This window comes from Equus caballus, chromosome 1 (assembly GCF_041296265.1).
Source record: "Equus caballus isolate H_3958 breed thoroughbred chromosome 1, TB-T2T, whole genome shotgun sequence".
NCBI classification, from domain to species: Eukaryota; Metazoa; Chordata; class Mammalia; order Perissodactyla; family Equidae; genus Equus; species Equus caballus.
Genome location: NC_091684.1, coordinates 197,591,697 through 197,610,585, shown reverse-complemented (window position 1 = coordinate 197,610,585; position 18,889 = coordinate 197,591,697). Strand labels below are relative to the sequence as shown.

General features: G+C 39.0%; 1 long non-coding RNA gene across 4 annotated transcripts in view; it reads right to left on the bottom strand.

Moving 5' to 3' along the window:
• LOC111769314 (uncharacterized) overlaps positions 1–17,150 on the bottom strand; it is a 57,979-nt gene extending 40,829 nt beyond the window's left edge. For 2 of the 4 annotated variants that reach the window (XR_011428700.1, XR_011428710.1), the window contains exon 1: positions 16,547–17,150. This is a non-coding gene — a long non-coding RNA (uncharacterized lncRNA). The remainder of the gene's footprint in view (positions 1–16,546) is intronic. The other 2 variants (XR_011428705.1, XR_011428708.1) reach the window with 1 other exon arrangement.
• Positions 17,151–18,889: the final 1,739 nt, after the last annotated feature.

The following is an 18,889-nucleotide window of genomic DNA, read 5'->3' as shown; positions in this document are numbered from 1 at the left end:
CCATTTAAACTGCTCCCCTGCATAGAAAAATAAAGGAAATTTTTAACTATTAATAATTTACAAAGTAAATTATTGCTTTGTAATATTACTATTAATAGTATTACTTTGTATATTAATTTATAATAATTAATTGTTTCTATTAAATATAATTAATAATTAATTTATAATGTCATTATTAACTATTACTTTATAATAATATCAATGACTATAATAGTGACACCAAAATATGACAAAGCACGTCCAAAAAAACAAACTACAGACCAACATCACTAATGATTATCAATGCCAAAAAGCCTAAATTGAGTGTCAGCAAAACAGAATCCAGCAGCACATTAAAAAAATAGTACACCAAATGGGTTTCCTTCTAGGAATGAAGATTTGGTTTAATATTAGAAAGTCTATTAATATAACTCATCATATTAATAGATCCAGGAAGAAAAATCATATAAGATCATCCCTATAATGCTGTAAAATGATTTGATAAAAATGCCACAACACCTCTTGATTAAAAACTCTCAACGAAAACAGGAATAAATGGATACTTCCTTATGTGAAAAAAATGACCTCTCTCCCAGTCCCAAAGCTAAACTCCTGCATAGTGGGGACGTGCTGGCCATTCTCCCAACTCACAGTCTTTACACTTGCCGTGTCCTCGTTAAACACTTTGCTCCCAGATCTCCCCAAGGCTCATTCCTTCTCCATGTTTAGGTCTCAGTTGAAATGGCGCCTCCTCTGAAAGGCCTCCCATGACCATTTAATGGAAGCATTCACTCTTCCAAAATATCCATTTGTTCATTTCCTTATTCACTGTCTGCCCTCATTAAATTATGAACTCCAGATGAGCAGGATTTGGTCTCTTTGGGCACCACTATATTACAGTAGGCACTCAATAGAGGGGAGAGAGAGAGAAACAATATCCTTCTGGAATACTAAACCCAAAGCATAGGCTAGTGGTGAGAAACACAAAGGCTCATTTATGAAAAATAAAATACTTGTGGTTTGTGAGGTTTTCTTTTTATATTTAAAACCAGACAATGCAATATCTGCAACTTAAAGCATTTCTTTATTAAGCATTGCATCTCCATCACTCAAGGGTTTCTTTTTTTGGCTAAGACCACCTGCTTTGAAGCATGTGATTTTCATCAGCTACTTTTCTTCTTCTTGGAAGTAGCCATAACAGAAGTTTAAATTTGATTCGGAAAAGAGTCTGCCTTACACCATCATCAGCTGGTTTCTCTTCTCCACCCTCAGTCAATAGGCACCTCAGCCATCTCTCAGACTCATCTTCCTCTGCTTGCCAACCTTGGTGGTCATTGTGTGCCAAATCAGCACAAAACCACAGAGAGGGAACAAACTAGAATGGTTCTGACTTAACTTGGCCTTTTCTGGGATAAAGATGTTCCAGAACCCACACTCTTGGTCTATCAGTCTATTGAATTCCAAGCTAGTTAAGTGAAAAGAGAGCAAATAGATGATGAACTCCGTGTGGACGCCAGGATTATTGATGAGCTCCCTTTGACTCCAAAATTCTGGCTCTACAAGCTTTAAGAGTTCATTGGTGGTATTTTTCAGGGTTCTTCATAATCTTTAAAGAGAAAATTTTGCCTATCAAATTAGCGTAATAATATTCAATAGTGAAAAAATGCAGAGAGATTGGCACCCGCGTACTACGGTTGGGGACATACATTGGTTTAATCCTCTTAGAAAGCAATTTGGTATTGTGTCATTTTTAAGTCAATATTCTAACAGAAAATTATGACATTGTAATCTTAAAAGTGGAACGTGTAGTTTGTTGTTAGTGCCATGGAGTGGATCCCAACTCCTGGTGCCCCTGTGGACAGCAGTGTGGAACCCTTCCTGGTCTTTTTGTGCCATCCTCTCACCTTCCAGCGCTATATCAGACAATGCTCCACTGCTATTCACAGGGTTTTCACCGCCAACTCTTTTGGAGGTGGGTAGCCAGGTCTTTCTTCTCAGACTGCCTTAGTCTGGAAGCTCCACTGAAACCTGCCCACCATGGGTGACCCTGCTGGCATTTGAAATCCTGGTGGCAGAGCTTTCAGCATCACAGCCACACACAGCTGCCACAGTGTGACAACCAACAGACAGTGGTACGGTTCCCTGACTGGGAAGTAAACCCAGGCCACAATGGTGACAGCACCAGATCTTAACTATTAGACCACTGAGGCTGGCTGGAACTTGTGGTACCATTACAAGTTATGTTTAAGAGTTTAGAACATGGGGAAATATATTTTTATGCTAAGAGAAAATTGAAAAAGAATAGAAATATCTATGTTAGTAGTTTTCTTTGGGTGGTGGAATTAGAGATTATTTTCCTCTCCCCTCCCATTTGTTTTTTGTATTTTCCAAACTTTTCATAAAGATCATGGCTTACTTTCACAACTTTGAAACCTTGATGACAGACTAGAGAAACTAAAATTCAAAAGAATGAAAAAAATTAAGAAAAAAAAAATTCAAGAGGATGACTTTGGGTAGGCTAAACAAGCCAGGATCTATTGTGAGTAGCTTGGGGCTTGATCAAGAGCAGATGTTGGCAGTAAGATAGGCTAGCAAAGGGAGAAGCAGTCTGGTGAGGCCATGACTTGGAAAACTGGATTAGGAAATAATCGAACATATACGGCACAAACCCAAGAGGAACAGAGTTTATAGCGTCCCGGGAGTCAAGGCCAACAGGAAGTAAAAACTGAAACATGGAACGGGATATATAAACACAGTGATCACCTGAACAGCAGGCGGAATGGGAAGGCTAACGCAAACACTCTATGCAGGTGTTGCTGTAGTTTGCATGTTGAGTCAATCAGTAGACGACAAAACCACACACAAAAAACTCCAGGTTTTTTTTTTTACATATAGTGGAGTAAAGCACTAGGTTATAAACAATTGGAGATTGATATCTGGAGCACAATTGTTGTTAGTTTTGCCTCTAATTGGATTTCCATGATAATGTCCCTTCTGTGGTTGGTGGCCCAAGAAGGGATGGAACATCATGCTCACTTTCACTCTTTGGGAGCTGAGTATACTAAGGAGACCAACGCTGAGTGTGGGCAATGACATCCCAGAAAGTGTGTATGATTTCAAAACACGACGAAAGGACTGTGTCGTCTTGGCCAGGGCCTAGAAAGGAACTTACTCCTGGGATTTGGGGATTCAGACATTTCCCTCCGTATGTCTCCTCACCAAATTAAAATTAATTTGTACTTCAGTACAAAAGCCTATAGGTTGAGAACCTTTAAGAAAGTATGACATGGGGCCGGCCCCATGGTGTAGTGGTTAAGTTCGGCACACTCTGCTTCAGTGGCCTGGGTTCTCGTCTCCGGATCCCAGGTGCAGACCTACACCACTCGTCGGTGGCCATGCTGTGGCAGCGTCCCACATAAAAAATAGAGGAAGATTGGCACAGATGCTAGCTCAGGGACAATCCTCCTCAAGCAAAAATAGAGGAAGATTGGCACAGATGTTAGCTCAGGGCTAATCTTCCTCAACAAAAACAAAAAAGTATGACAGTACTTACAGGAGTTGTTGTGAAACTACAAATCAAAGTAACAGGGAAAAGTTCTGCTTTAAGTATCTGGCCTGGATGTACCTGGAGATAAAGCTAAGACAAATCAAACCTATCATTAGCTTAACACACCAGCACACTTTCTCACACCCAGAACGGTGCTCCGTGACATGGTAAATGAATGATTCTTGCCTAATCTCACTGATTGATCTTCTGTTTGTTGTTGTTTTCTCCATCCTTTAATTATGAGCACTCCCTTCGGAGCAGTCTTTGCTCCCCTGTCCCAGTCTTTCTTCTGAGGGCAACTTATCCACACTCATGGTGATGCACTGAACAAATATATATTGAGCACCAACTATGACCCAGCCACTGCGCTGGACACCACGACGCAGCAAGAACACATTGTCCTTGAGGCAGAGAAAAACACTTGAGTAATGACAATATAATGTGATAAGTGCGCCACTGATGGTTGAGTGAATTACCTTGGGAGCAGAAACAAGGGCGTGACTCACATCTGAGAAGTCTCCACAGGAGATATTGCTGAAAGATAACCAAAATGTTCAAACGTGGACATGACAATTTCAGGCTAAGGGGACAATAACGCAGAGGCGTGGAATTACAGCACGGCATGGCATATCTGGAAAAGGACAAGGAGTTTGGTGTGGAGGAATTAGGGGAGCTCAAAGAGGTATAAGGGGTGAGGCTGGGGACAAAGTGAGTGCTGCGGAGAGTTCTCCCAAACCCTGGTGATGAGTTTTAACTTTGTTCGTTATGTACTCAAAGTCATTAAAAAGGGTTAAGCAAGAAAGAGATGAGGTCACATTTGTGGTTTAAATGATCCCTTTGGTAGCAGTTTGGATGTTTCACTGCTAAGACCTAAGCAGGCAAAAGGCATTTCAGTAATCTAGGTGAGAAGTGATGGAGCCTAAGCTAAGAGAGCGGCAGTGGAGATGGAGAGGAGGATGGATCCCAGAGGCAGAACTGACCAGATCTATGAGCAAAAGGAGGTAGGGGGTAAGGAGAGGCATCAATCAAAGGCAAGTTCAAAATGTTTAGCATAGTCAGCTAGTTGGATGTTGATATCACTAAACGACATAAAGAATATGAGACAAGTATGAGAGAGATGAGGCAAAGGGAAGGAAGAAAAATGATCCCTGTCCTGAAATGGTGAGTTGGAAGAGTCCACTGAGATATCTGAGGGCAGATGTCCTGTGACCAGTTGAATATAAGTGTGTGGAGCTTAGAAATAAATGTGAGGGTTAAAACCACCAGCAAGTGACAGCTTCAGCATTGAAAGGAAATGAAATCATCCAGGAAATATAGGATGGAAAGTATCTACTTTTATCTAGATATTCACATTTTTCTCCTATACTCTACTCTCAGAAAATCTGAGTCCTCTGTCTTCACTCACTTACCAGACTTTTCCATTTGGACGTCCTACCATTGCCTCAAACATGAATGAATCTAATCATATTGTAGGTCAAAAGTGGTTGGATATTGGAATTACATATGGTTCAACCTCAATAACTGGCATTTCACAACTGCATTATCACAGCAATTTTGTGGCTTCCTTACCTCCCAGCTCACCTCCTATAATTCATATTGCCAAATATTTCTCATCCCTTTCTTCATACATGGTTTCCCTGCCTAAAACTTTTTAGAGGTGCCCTACCAATTACTACAGCCAAGCTAAGCCCCACACTCAATCTCCATCACTTCTCAACAGGGCCAGGCTCCTCAGTGTCCTGTGAATCAACCCACAGTGTGCATCCCCTCCTTGGTTCATGTTATACCCCTAATCTGTAATTTCCTTCTCTCAGTTTATCCAAATCCTATTGAATGTTTAAAGCAATATTTCTCAACTTTTTGACCATGATTCCCTTTGATAAAGCTAACTCAAAAGCCGTTCTCAACCCCTTTCATCCTTGTCCTTTTCCACTAGAGAGGCTGGAAAAGTTCAGTGCTTGTTTCCTGAGCCTCCTCTGGAACTAGGAGAGACCACGTGACACAGTTCTGGCCAATGGTGCCGCTTCCTCTGGCTTCCTGCCTTAAAAATGGGCACAGGTACCTACAGCTGAGCAGCCATCAGGGGGTCCTAAATCAAAAAGTCAGCACCTGAGGCTGGCAGCGTGATAAAACCCAGATTGCTGGGTCCTTGATTACATCCCTTGGCTACACAAAGCCAGGACTGATGACGTCTGGACTTAAAACTATGTGAGAAGATAAGCCCCCAATTGTTTACACAGCAATTTCCTGTCTTGTTTGTTTGTTGTTTTTTGCTTCAGAAAAAATTCTAAATTGATCTACATGGGCATGCTCACATTATATATTTTCAAACAATAGCATACTCTTATAGCCAATTAATTCATGAGTCTTTATGCACAAAAATTAACATTCACTTGAGAGGTCAAACACGTATCTAATAAAAAGCCAGCTGTGATGTCTAGACAAACTTTTATTCGACAATTATGGCTTTTTGCAGCAGCTACTCTCTCTGAAGGTCACAGAGTCTAGAAGAATCATTAATTAAAACACAACTTGTATTACTTAAAGGGAGAGTTTCAGTTCTTCAATAGCAATATGTTTGTTATTCTAGAAGCATTTAGTTTTCCTCTACCGCAACTAAAAAGAGTTTTAAGTTCTCAAATTGTTATATATTAACCTTTTGCTTTCCCTCTAGAAAGAGATGGGCAGCCCCTCAGAGGAGAGTGCTGAAGGAGCCTGTGCGCTGATGCGGCCAGAGAACGGTTCCACGCTGTGGTAGACACCATCTAACACGGCTCCAGGGCCCCCGCCTCTGGGCATTTGCACCCCGGTTCCATCCGCTCCTCTAGAGTGCCGCTGGATCTAGTTGCCTGGTCATCCGGCAACACTACACTTACCAGTTTGAGGAACTGTCAAACTGTTTTTCTAAAGTGGCTGCAGGATTTTACAATCTAGATAAACTACTTTTTATCTATGGAAACAAATGGGGATTATTTAACCTGAGTTTGTATCATTTATAAAATGAGATAATTCCAAAAATAGTGACTAACATTTTTTGAGCACTTACAAGCACCAGCCCTGTTCTAGGTAATTTCTAAGATTTTACTAATTTAAGCCCCAGTGGTAGAGTTGCCAGATAAAATAAAGGACACTCAGTTAAATTTAAATTTCAGATTAAAAAACAATTATTTAGTATAATTACGTTCCATGCAATCTTTGCCCTAGGTCTCATGGTAGTATACGCCATTATGTGTCCAGATGAGAACCAGGCAGGCTGACTCTGGAACGACTAATTTCAAGTAACTTCAAGCAGTTGTAGCAAAACAAACAAAGTACATGAAAGGAGCTGGTGCCCACAATAGTAAATTTTGAATCTATGTTAGTTCCCTTCTGGGTCTCTTCCTTCCCTCACTACCCCCAACCCCAGCAGAATTAAATCAACCCTCTGGGTGCCCACAGCCCTTGGCTTATGCCTCTTTCATAGTAATTTTCTACAGGTGGATGTCATTGTTGAATGATGGCAATTCTTGAATTGAGACTTCAATGAAAAGTTATTTAAATATCAACTTACTATAACCAAATTCTGGTAAGGATACCAACATCCTTGGAGAAAGCTTTAAAGAAATAAACAATTACTTTATAAATGCCAAACTGGAAAGTGAAAGTTCCTGTTCTTTCTAAATTAACACTTGACTTCTAATTTTGTTATTTAAAAATAAGCCCTTAGCTAATGATCAAGGACATCAAGCTTGATTCAAGTACTAAGCATATTAATCTAATTATGATCCTATGTTATGAATGCCAATTGTTTAAATATATACTGGCAATTCTTTTTTCTAAGAACGTTTCTCAAATACGTTTGTTTCTAGAATTCATCCCAACAGGATTTGCGGGGATTCTTAAAAAGTAAGTTTTTAGCTTTCTGCAGTAATCAATGTGCCTTCAATCATTAAACACAAGAAGTCATACATTTTTTTTCCTCTGCATCTCAATGCCATATAGAGCAACCACATCCCTAGTAATACGCGGTCCACTTTTGCTCATTCTCCGGAATTTTTCAATTATGTTTGTAACTCAGTACACATTCATTCTTGGAAAATTAATATGGTTCAGAAGAGGAAACATCAGTACATCTTCATCACTGTCCTGAGACAACAGAGAAGATGTCTGGGTGTGAAGCTGCCTCCAGCGTCACAGTAGTCATTTTAGCTACTATGTTTCCCGGACCAACTGCTCTCTTTTTCCAGCTGAAAGTGATGTTGGCTGAGAGCCATGCCACAGAACCTCCACCCTGAGCAGTGACTCAGATAATTAGACAAAAGCATTTAAACCTCTTCAGGATTTTTTCAGGCTTCCCTCTTGAAATTCCTTCCTCTTACTCAAAGAATTGGTGACTACACATTTTGTGTAGTTGAAGCAAAAAAACTACCACCATTCTTAAACTAACAATGCCTGCTTGGACATCTTTAAAGAGGCACAATACATCAGCACTTTGGTTCCCTATCACGTTGAGAAAGACTTTGTTCACTATTTTTTTATGTATGGCATAATTTTTTTAAAAATTTTATTATGGACAATTTCAAACACAAATAATGAACACTCATGCATCCATTAACTCAACAATTACCAACCCATGGTCAATATTGTTTCATCTATAACTCCACTCCCTACGCCCAGATTATTTTAATACAAATCCTAGTCATATAATTTCATCTTTAAATATTTCAATGATGCTATCATAAATGTTGTATTTTATTTCTGCTTTAATTTTTTTAAAATTATTGAACTAGAGGAAGAAGGAAAATAGAACTTTTACTGAGTGCTTACCATGCCAGATATTATGCTAGGGACTTTCTCAAAAGTTACTACTTTTAGTGATGAAACCCTGCTGGATGAACATTACCATTCCTGTTTTTAGTAAATAAAACAGATGAAGAGATAAACTTTCCAATGTACTTAGCAATTGAGTAGCAGGACGGGGATTCAAAGCTAGGGCTTTCTGACTCAAAACCTTACGCTCTTACCCAAATTAATCCTGTCAGGCAGGGAACTAAAAATGTCTGTGAAAAGATAGGAAGTGTCTTATATGACTTCTTTGAAAAAAGGGAGATCTCTTCCATTCAGTCCTCCCTCCATGCTATGAACGGCATTCAGAGCATCGTACACAGGCGGTCTCCAGATCTAATTCCTCGAGTATTTCTGACACTGTAATCCAGAACCCAAAATCACAGTTTCCTAAATCACTATTTTGATGCCCAGCAAAGCAACATGGACTCAGAGGTGTACCAGTAGGCAATATACTTCAGATTTTAGTAGGATGGGACACGCAGCAAGAAAAAGAAAACGCCTAGAAATCACCATAGGTGTGAAAGAAGACAAATTAACACATCTAAGCACATGGAACCAACAGCCCTGCCAACAATACTAAGGAGAAGACCAGTTACCCAGGTAACTGTAATTTAGAAATTTCATCAGACTAGTCTAAAATCTATACTCTATTCAATGATATAGTCTATGAACAATAAGAGTATCTATTAGCACTTATTTAAAATATTTTCTCCAACCTGCCACTACTTTATTATTACATAAGTAAAAAAGAATGAAAACAAAAATTTAATATTTCCTTCTATAATTCAAGTTTGCCTTGATGACAATGATAGGACTTGAGAATCCTCAAGCAGGTTTCTAAATACTAGGTTCTTGTGTGAAATACATTCACTATCTTAAATAAACTATTGTTCATGAATTGAAGAGAATTAAAAATGCAATCCAATTTTATTTAAAAAGTTCTGGAGCCGGCCTGGTGGCACAGTGGTTAAGTTCACACGTTCCACTTTGGCGGCCCAGGGTTTCCCAGTTTGGATCCTGGGTGCAGACATGGCACCGCTTGGCAAGCCATGCTGTGTCAGTTGTCCCACATATAAAGTAGAGGAAGACGGGCACGGATGATAGCTCAGGGCCAGTCTTCCTCAGCAAAAGAGGAGGATTGGCAGCAGATGTTAGCTCAGGGCTGATCTTCCTCAAAAAAAAAAAAGGTTCGAATCATAAAGATAAGCAATCAAGCACAGAAGGCTAAGAATTTTTCATGTAATAGTACCAGTGTTTACTTTAAGATACGTACCTATTTTGACCTTCTTGTAGAGTTTCAAAAATAAGCCATAATGCAATGTGTTCATTTCAGTTATGGGCTCAAGGTTCCTAAGAAGCAATTCGTGGCTTGGGAGTAAACTTAAGGGTATCAATAGAAAGAAATACGATGTGACAATAGCTACCAGCGTCCCAGGTTTGTCCTCTTAAGTCCATAAATGAGTCATCACTTATTAACCTCAAAAATCTTGTGTTAAAACCTGGTTAAGAATCACTATTGGTTACCTAGAGCTAAATATACATACAAAGATACTGACGTATAGCCATATTACCAAATCACTACATATTTTCCTAGTTTGAAATATATAACTACTGCTTTTAATATCCCTGTAATTCTTCTAAATATTTTCCAAAGAATGAAGAATCCCAAATATGAATATTAAAAGATTTCTAAAACAAAACTAAAAACAAACACTTCTATTTTTAATTTACTGATTGAAAGCAAGAAGATTTTTAAAATAATTCAACATTAAGCTCTCAAAGTTAAGGCCTCAGAAAAAGGAAAGTTATGGTTCATAGGCACTGACTCATTTCCTTAGATGATTCAACCTCCTGGCTTCGACACTGCCTTGCCCTCCCCTCCCCCTTCCAATTTTAATTCAGTACAGGGGGAAATAAGCCTCTGGTACTAGAGAGCTAGATTTCCTGTGCTACCACATCATAATCTTTTAAATAAACTATGTCTTTCTACTAGTTTCTATACACTTTTGGTATTGAAGTCCTATTATGTAATTCAATTAACAGCAGATCAAACTGAATCCATGCTACATGGATTTTTCTAAAAGTTATTGAAAAAATTCAGGGATTTTTTTTTTCCACCTCTTAAAAATGAACAGTCAGACTGTCACTGGTACAAAGATGATTTCATTAAAATGTGTATTTTTCTGCCACCCTGCACAAACTTATGAAAATAAGTCTGTGCTTCATCTTGTTTTCCCTCGTATTCTTTAAATACTTACATACCCCAAATGTTGAGTTCCTTAAGAATAAGTTCATGAGTTTACCTAATACAAAGTTGAGACCCATGAAGACACAAGAAGGGAAATAAACGCGAATATGCCAAAGGCACGTCTACACACGCCCATTAACTCCTGGCCAAATGCACAACAGAAACAGAATACAGCTGGCTCCTCCTCTCCAAGCGAGGGCAAGACAAGATCTAGCCAGCTATCAGGAGTCCAGAAATCATGTGTACTCATGCTGCTGTTGACAAAGGGCAACTTGCAAACCATCCCCTCACCCAGAGGTAAGGTTCAAACTAACCTGATGGCACTTATCTAACATGGGATAGGAGAGAGGAAGCCCTCCTCCACCTCACCACGTGCCCCACCCCACCCCAGAGCCTGTCTCACCCAGGCCCTCAGGCGCTCGTGGGTACGGAAAGAAGAATGCTTGGGAGTTCTTTAAAATCACCAGCTCTTTTGCGTCATTGGAGGTGAAGCACCTTCTTCACACATTTCAAATAAGTCCCTGCCCCTCCGAAATGTTACTTTGTCTCCAAGAGCACACACCAGCACCTGATAAATCAGATTGATGACAGACAGATCTGCTGGATCGCAGCCACCATGTCTTACTGGATTTGATGTTAAAAACGCATTTATATACACACACACACACACACATTGCAGTTTGTTAGAACCCTTGCTCTCTAAAGGCTATTGCTTTGGAGTCAACAAGACTTGGGTTTGAATATGGGCTGTCCCATTTAAGGGCTGTGGTCCCATGGACAAATTACTTAAATTTTTGCCCATTGTTTCTTATCTGTAAAATGGGAGGTAATATCACCTATTTTCCTACTCTGTTATGAGGATTACATGTAAAGCCCGTAGCACACTAGCAGCCACCCAATAATTATTCAATAACGTGTACTATTATTTAGTTCTGTACTCCATTTTGTCATCTGAAAGACTTTTCCCCTTTTACTCTCAAATCACTGTGGAAGAAAATATCCTAAAGTTCAAAACTGATGTTGACGGAGAGTATGAAACCTCAGTTTGCAAATCTTAAGAGAAGTTTCATGGTAAATTGTTAACTCTCTATTTTAGTTAAATAGGGATTAAGTTAATTAGCATGATGCCTAGATATTAGAAATTCTCTTAAATTTCACTCCATGACTATGGTGACTGATAAATACAAAGAAAGTCTGAGTCTAGTCTCAGCTCTGCCACTAACTGCTGTGATTTACTGGACAAGTCACACTTTCTCCATTTGCGAGATGGGGATGCACATCTACACCTGTAATTACAGTAGGACTAGAATTACTCTGGCATGGTCATCATAGGCATTTCCAAGAGGAGAGCCCTAACTATGCAAAAAGAGCAGCTTAAAGGAATTAAGATTAACATTTTTCCAATGGGTTCTTTTTTTCAATTTTCCTTTACCTCTGGGAATCTGGTGGTAGGGAGCCCGTTCCTCATTCCCCACTCCACCGACCACAATCAACACCCACAATACTTATCTGAACAATGTCCTGAAAATTAAATGACCCTCTTATATTAAAGTATCTTGATAAACGTTCACATGCATCTCCCTCCAACTTTCAGACCCTTAACATCTATCACGCCTTCGTCTCCAGCTTTTTGGAATGCTTCTGTGAGCAGCTTCTCTTCTGCCTCCTGTGTCTTTCATTGCAAACTCATTTCTGACCACTTCACTCAAACTTAAGGAAGATCCCAATGACTTGCCAATGTCAATTCTAAAGATTTCATTTGGGGTTTCAACCTTCTTGTGCTCCCTATGGGATACGACATCATTGATATTCTCTCCATTTCTTCTCAGTCTTCTCTGTTAACACCTCTCATTCTACCCACCCCGTAAACTTTGCTGTTCCCCAGGGAGGTATTCCATCCCTGCCCTTTATTCTTCTCACTCCCAGGAAATCTCACTAGCATCTATGGTTTCACAAGCCATTTACAAGCTAACTCCTAAACCTCTATCTGTAGACTAGATGTCTCTTGTCCTATCTACTGGATATCTCCGTAAAGATGTCCATGCCATAGGCACCTAAAACTTGCTGTCAAAACTGGGCGTGTAATCTCTCTCTTCCCCTTAAACCGATGGAAAGTACTAAACCTCACTTTGCAAATCTTTTCTTTTCTCTTATACCTTTATAAATGTAATCTTCATTAGCAGTCACTCAAGCCGACTTTTCCTCTTGTTCCCTCTCATTCAGTTGGCCAAAACTTGGTGATTCTGCATCTAAAATAGGGTTTCCAAAACTATAGTCCTTGGAACTCTTGTTCCATAGGATAGTGATGGGTATTTGTTTTAAGAAATATATATTAGAGTTCCGTGATCAAATGAGTTTGGGAAATGCTGGGTTAAAGCAGGACTTCGAAGAACCTTCCATCTACTGCTAATGCATCTCATGCATCCCACGTACTGATGTAATATAAGCATTTCCCAAATAGCTTGGAAGACTTTTTTCCGAGGATTATCTTCTAGGATCAGTTTTCCACAGAACATACTTTGCAAAATGCCATTCAAGTATTTCTCAAACGTGTTTTCTCCTCTCTGCCACCAGAGCCGTCGCTGCAGTTGGGAATTCTCTCTTACCTACTCTACGATAGGTTTCCTGCCTGGGGTCTTTACTCATTCTTTACACAGTAGTCGGTAAGCTCCCTAAAAATGTAAACCTCATGCAATTTTGTGCTTAAAAATCCCATGAAGTTTTTCCAGCACCCAAATTATAAAATCCAAAGCTCCTTAAAACACCAAAGGCACTTTGTGATGCAGCCGCTGACCATCCTTCCATCTTCATCTGACACCCGTCCACGCTGCAAAGCTAGCTGTCAGTTCCTGGTGGTGCTGTGCTAACAGCTGGCTTTTGCACACAACTGTTTGCCGCCTAAAAGGCCATCCACCTCCTCTTTATCTGAGTAACTGCACTCATACTTTACATTTACTTCAGATGGATTTCTTCTTCTAAAGCATTCTGTTCTTCTCACTACCTCCCATTCCCCAGCCACAGGAAGGTACCTCACTGGTATGCACTCAACGCACCGTCTCTTATAGCACCTTTGTAATTAGGTGTGTACACATCTCTATTTTTCACCTAGACTGTGAACTTGGTGAAGATTAAGGACATTTATTTATTCCTGCTGATGGGGCCTAGTACAGTGCCTGTAACCTAGTACATAAATGCTTGGTGAATACATGAATCGATATATGCATTATCTTTTAACCATTTCAATATTCTTTCTTTCTGAAAACTCATTTAAATGTATAAAATATGTGTTTTATTCATGAAACTTTAGTTTGGGGCCTAGCAACATGTTGTCAAACTTCTTCTGTAAAGGGCCAGATAGTAAATGCTTTAAGGCTTTGTGGGCCATACGGTCTCTATCATCACTACTCAACTCTGCCGTTGCTGCACAAAAGCAGCCGTAGACAATACACAAATTAATGACCATGGTTATGTTCCAATAAAACTTTACTTACAACAACAGGCAGTGGGCCAGATTTGGCCCATAGACCACAGTTTGCCAATCTCTGGCCCAGAAAGTTTATCATATCCCAATGATCTTAACTGGTACCCTCCAGTGTAGTTACTGAAGTTGTAGGCATGGTATTAGGAGGAAATAACCACCCTCTAAGAATGAACCGTCCAGTATGATAGCCACTAACCACTTGTGGCTATTGAGCACTGGAATGTGGCTAGTCCGAATCGAGATGTGCTTTAAGTATAAAATATGCACTTGGATCTTGAAGATTTTGTATGAAATAAAGAATGTAAAATATCTCAATAGTTATTTTATACTGATGACACTGAAATAATAAATTTGATATATTGAGTTAACTAAAACATATTCTTAAAATTGTTTTCACCTGTTTCTTTTTACTTTTAAAAATGTGACCACTAAAATATTTAAAATTACATATGTGGTTTGCACTCATTTATATCAGACTGCACTGCTCTAAGACAGAATAATTACAAAAGAGAGCACGCCTAAGGGATTCAACCTCTTTTCAAGATTGCAAACAAGATACTTCTCCTGATTACCAAAGTGTCTCTATTCAAATCTGCTGTGTATCCTGGTTTCTTTCTATCAGTGGTGCTATCATTATCTTTTACATAAGAATTAGGAATCAAAATCCTTAATTTCTTCTCCCTCCACAAGTAATGTATGTCCACAATTTATTTCATCTCACTCGTGTCTCATTTTCTCTATGATATACTTGGTCCTCATTCTCTCACCTGAATTATTCACAGTCTCTTGAAAGGACTTCTTCCTTCCAGCCTCTCTCCATGATCCTGATACATGATTCTATACAAAGCTACTGGATTAATAGTCCTAAACATTGTGACTCTCTCCTGCTACATAAATATTTTAAAAATTCAATGACTCCCATTACACGCTAAACAAATCTACTTGGTCTAGCTTTTGAGGCCTAAAAAATGTCATTTTCAACTTCCATTTTGAACCTTACTCCTCTCCTACCACTCAAGTCAGACATAGGATTGCAGGTAAGATACAGGCCACTCAGTTAAATTTGAATTTCAGATAAGTAATTTTTAGTACATAGTTTTAGAATATTGCTTGGGATACGTGCACTAAAAATTAGTGTTTATGTGAAATTGAAATTGAACTGGGCATCCTGTATTTTTATTTGCTAAATCTGGCAACCCCAGTCAGACAAGCCTATTCTCTATCTTCCGAATACTACATATAGATTACTACCCTTGCACCTTTTGTTCACACATTTTTTTTATGCTTTATTGTTTTTTTGGTGAGGAAGATTGGCCCTGAGCTAATATCTGTTGCCGATTTTCTTCTTTTGTTTTCCCCAAAGCCCCAGTACATAGTTGTACATCCCAGTTGGAGGTCATTCTACTTCTATGTGGGATGCCGCCAGAGTATGGGCTTGACGAGTGTTGTGTAGGTCTGTGCCCAGGATCCAAACTGGCGAACCCTGGGCCACTGAAGCAGAGTGCGTGAACTTAACCACTCAGCCATGGGGCCAGACCCCTACTCACACATTTCAAGTGAGATCATGCATGTAATACACTTAGAACAGTGTCTAGCACACAATAAGCATGCAGTAGATAGTAATACTATCATTCCTCTGAACTTTTGGGTCCAACTCAACTCCCACTGGCCTTCTCTGGCCCACTCCGGCCCACGGTATAATCTCTCTCCTCTGTCTAGAATTTGATAGAACACTTGATTGCTTGCTTTGAACATTCCATGTCTATGTCTTACTTCACCTAAAATTTCTACCTCATATAGACATTACTGACAAATAAAATAGGATTTTAAAATAAGGCATTTTGCACTTTACCAAAATTATCAGCCTTTACTCTTAAGTCCCGGCGTAAACACCACAGCACATGATTAAAGCTCTCCAGCTGACCCTAGACTCGAGGCTCTTGCTGACAGGAGGACCTAGTGCTCTTTAAGCAAACCTCACCTACAGAATGTGAGCCGTAATGGGATCTGAAAAGCAAGAAATTCACTTCTTAAACAATATCTGAAATGTCAGTAGTTATGAATTTATCAACTAGAGACACAATACAAATTGTGCATTTTAAATTTTCTAAAACTTTTTTCTTCAATCAAAAGGAGCCTACATATAAACATGCAAATAATCAGCTTAGTGAAAACTTAACTTTTCCTATTTTTCATAATGATCTATAAAACTCACAATCTATCAAGTAGTCACATGTGATTTTTACAGGAAAAAAACTTCCTAAGCAGAGTCTAATAACCATGTCCTCCATTACACAGAAGATTCACATTATATAGGGACTCAAAATCTGTTGATGATCAAATAACAAAATTATGGGACCTCACTCGAGCTAAGCTTTTTGCAGGCAAACACACACACGAAATAGCAAGTACACTACGAACCACTGGTTCCCTTCAGTCCCACTCACAGTACAGTGCAGCCTACCTGAGTCCAGAGGCTGTCTCTACGCCTTTTATTCACATCTACCTCTCGAGCCTCAGTTTTCTCAAGTATGAAATGGAAGCCTCTTCTCTCAAGGTCGTTGTGAGGATTAAAGAATTAATATGCATGAACTGCTTAGAACAATGCCTGGCGCACAGGAAACATTCAAAAAAAACTAACTTTGGCACACGGGAAACATTCAAAAAACGCTAACTTACTATTCTTAGAATGTTTCCCAATTTGATCTCTTCAGGCGTAGCTCCAACCTAGGAGTTACTCACAAAACTAACTTTCAGAAACAAGAAGATAGGGAGAGAAAGCACTTTGGTTTGCCATTTTAGAAGAAACTCTAAAGATCCAAATCTCTGCTTCAACTCCCTTAACAAATTTGGTTTTTCCCTCTCACCTGCTGTGACCTTCTCAGGCCTGTCTATTCGGCTGTAATGGGAAACAGCTTTCATGGTCATGAATAACCAGTTTCACATAGATCTCTCCGTGAACTACAAGTGTTTGTATTTCTTAAAGCCCATTTGTAACTGTTCTCCATAAAATTTACTCCCGTAACTCCTGCTGAATTATTTTGTTTAGTTTCTCATTTAAGACAGTTATAGATTCCACATCCTACTCTATAAGTAGTGTAGAACAACTCTCCTGGCAAGAAATAACTTAGGTGTGAAGTAAATTATTTTTTCTAGTTTATATTGGTTAGAGGAATAATACTAGAAGAAACCAAATATCATGCATCATATTAGTTTCCAAGTCAGTAACACTTCCTCTTACAAAGTGTCATAATATAAAACACTGGACTCAGGACTTGATTACAGTAACACCCACTGAATAAAAGCCAGAGTTCAATGATGTTACCTGAACCTGTTCCAAATGAACCTGGGTCATCCGGAGGAAAGGGCACTTTAACAGAGAAGCACATTTAACTTATATCCAAACACCAGTAAAACTACCATAAAAATAAGGGAAATGTTTTAAATGAAATGATTCACAAAATTTTAAATGTTAAAATTGAAACTGAAAAACTACTGATTTCACACATTTAAACTTACTTAGGGGAAAAAAAATGCAGGTTAGACTACTCATTAACAAGTCTCAAGGATCACTAAATGTTCAAGTATGGAAAATCACACGTGCCACTGTTTCCTAAAGTTTTGATTAGTCATTCATTCATTTAAAAATGTCTTTTACTTATTGCTGGATTTCCAGTATGTTTTGGTAATGTTGTAAAAATTGACCTTTAGACCTGGGGTCAGCAAACATTTTTCGTAAAGGGCGAAACAGTAAATATTTAAGGCTGTTCAGGCTAAATACTCTCTCTGTCACATATTCATGTTTTTTTCATCCAGTCTTTAAACATTCTTTAAAAATGCAGAAACTGTCCTTAGCTCAGTCCCAAACAGGCCTCAGCCAGACTTGCCCTTGGCCACAGCTCCCCCACCCCCGCTTTACACTACACATATTATCTTTCTGTTACTATGTCAATTCCACTGATTAATTTTTGCTCTTTCAAATATTTGCTCAAATGTCACCTTCTCAATGAGGCCTTCTCTGAACATGTTCCTACCTGTCCCCCTATACATATAACATACTATATCACCTGACACATTTTTATTTATCATCTGATCTTTGTCATCCCTCCCCAGCCCCCACCACCCCTGTAAGTTGCATGAAGGCAGATACTGTTTTTTTCACTGATGTCTCTCCTTCACCTGGAACACTGCCAAGCATACCGTAGGCCTCAATAAATAACTCCACCCTCACACTTATAAAACAAATACTATGGAGGAAACACATATCCAAATGAAATAATCTGACAAGTGAAAAGGTATTCAAGGACAAGATTGACAATTACTTTCTCGTTTTAAAATTGTTTCATGGAGTCACAAAACATTTTAAACAATGGGGGGACATGCTCAAAATTAAAGCATTTTCTTACTATCCCACACAGTGAGGTTGTTTCTTATGGAATAATTCCCTGAAAGTTTACCATTACTTCAGCTCAGTCAATAACGAATTTCAATTGTCATTCCTAAACACCTCTACAGACCTGTTTTCCCTCTTTGATCTCACCTGCACGGTACTCCCTGCCCATTCAACTCACTAATCTAGTCTGGCAACTTTAACGTTTAGCAAAGCAGGGAAAAGTTACTGTGCCTCTGCTATAGCTCCCTCTCCTAACATTCCCTTTTTATAAACTTCCTAATACTGTAATCTTTCCTACTTGCTTCTTTGCTATTTGACCATTCGATATAAACAAAGCAAAAAGCTAGATTCTATTGAATGTTATATTCCAAATACATTATGCTCAGTGATTAGTCAGACTTAAAAGTTATTTTC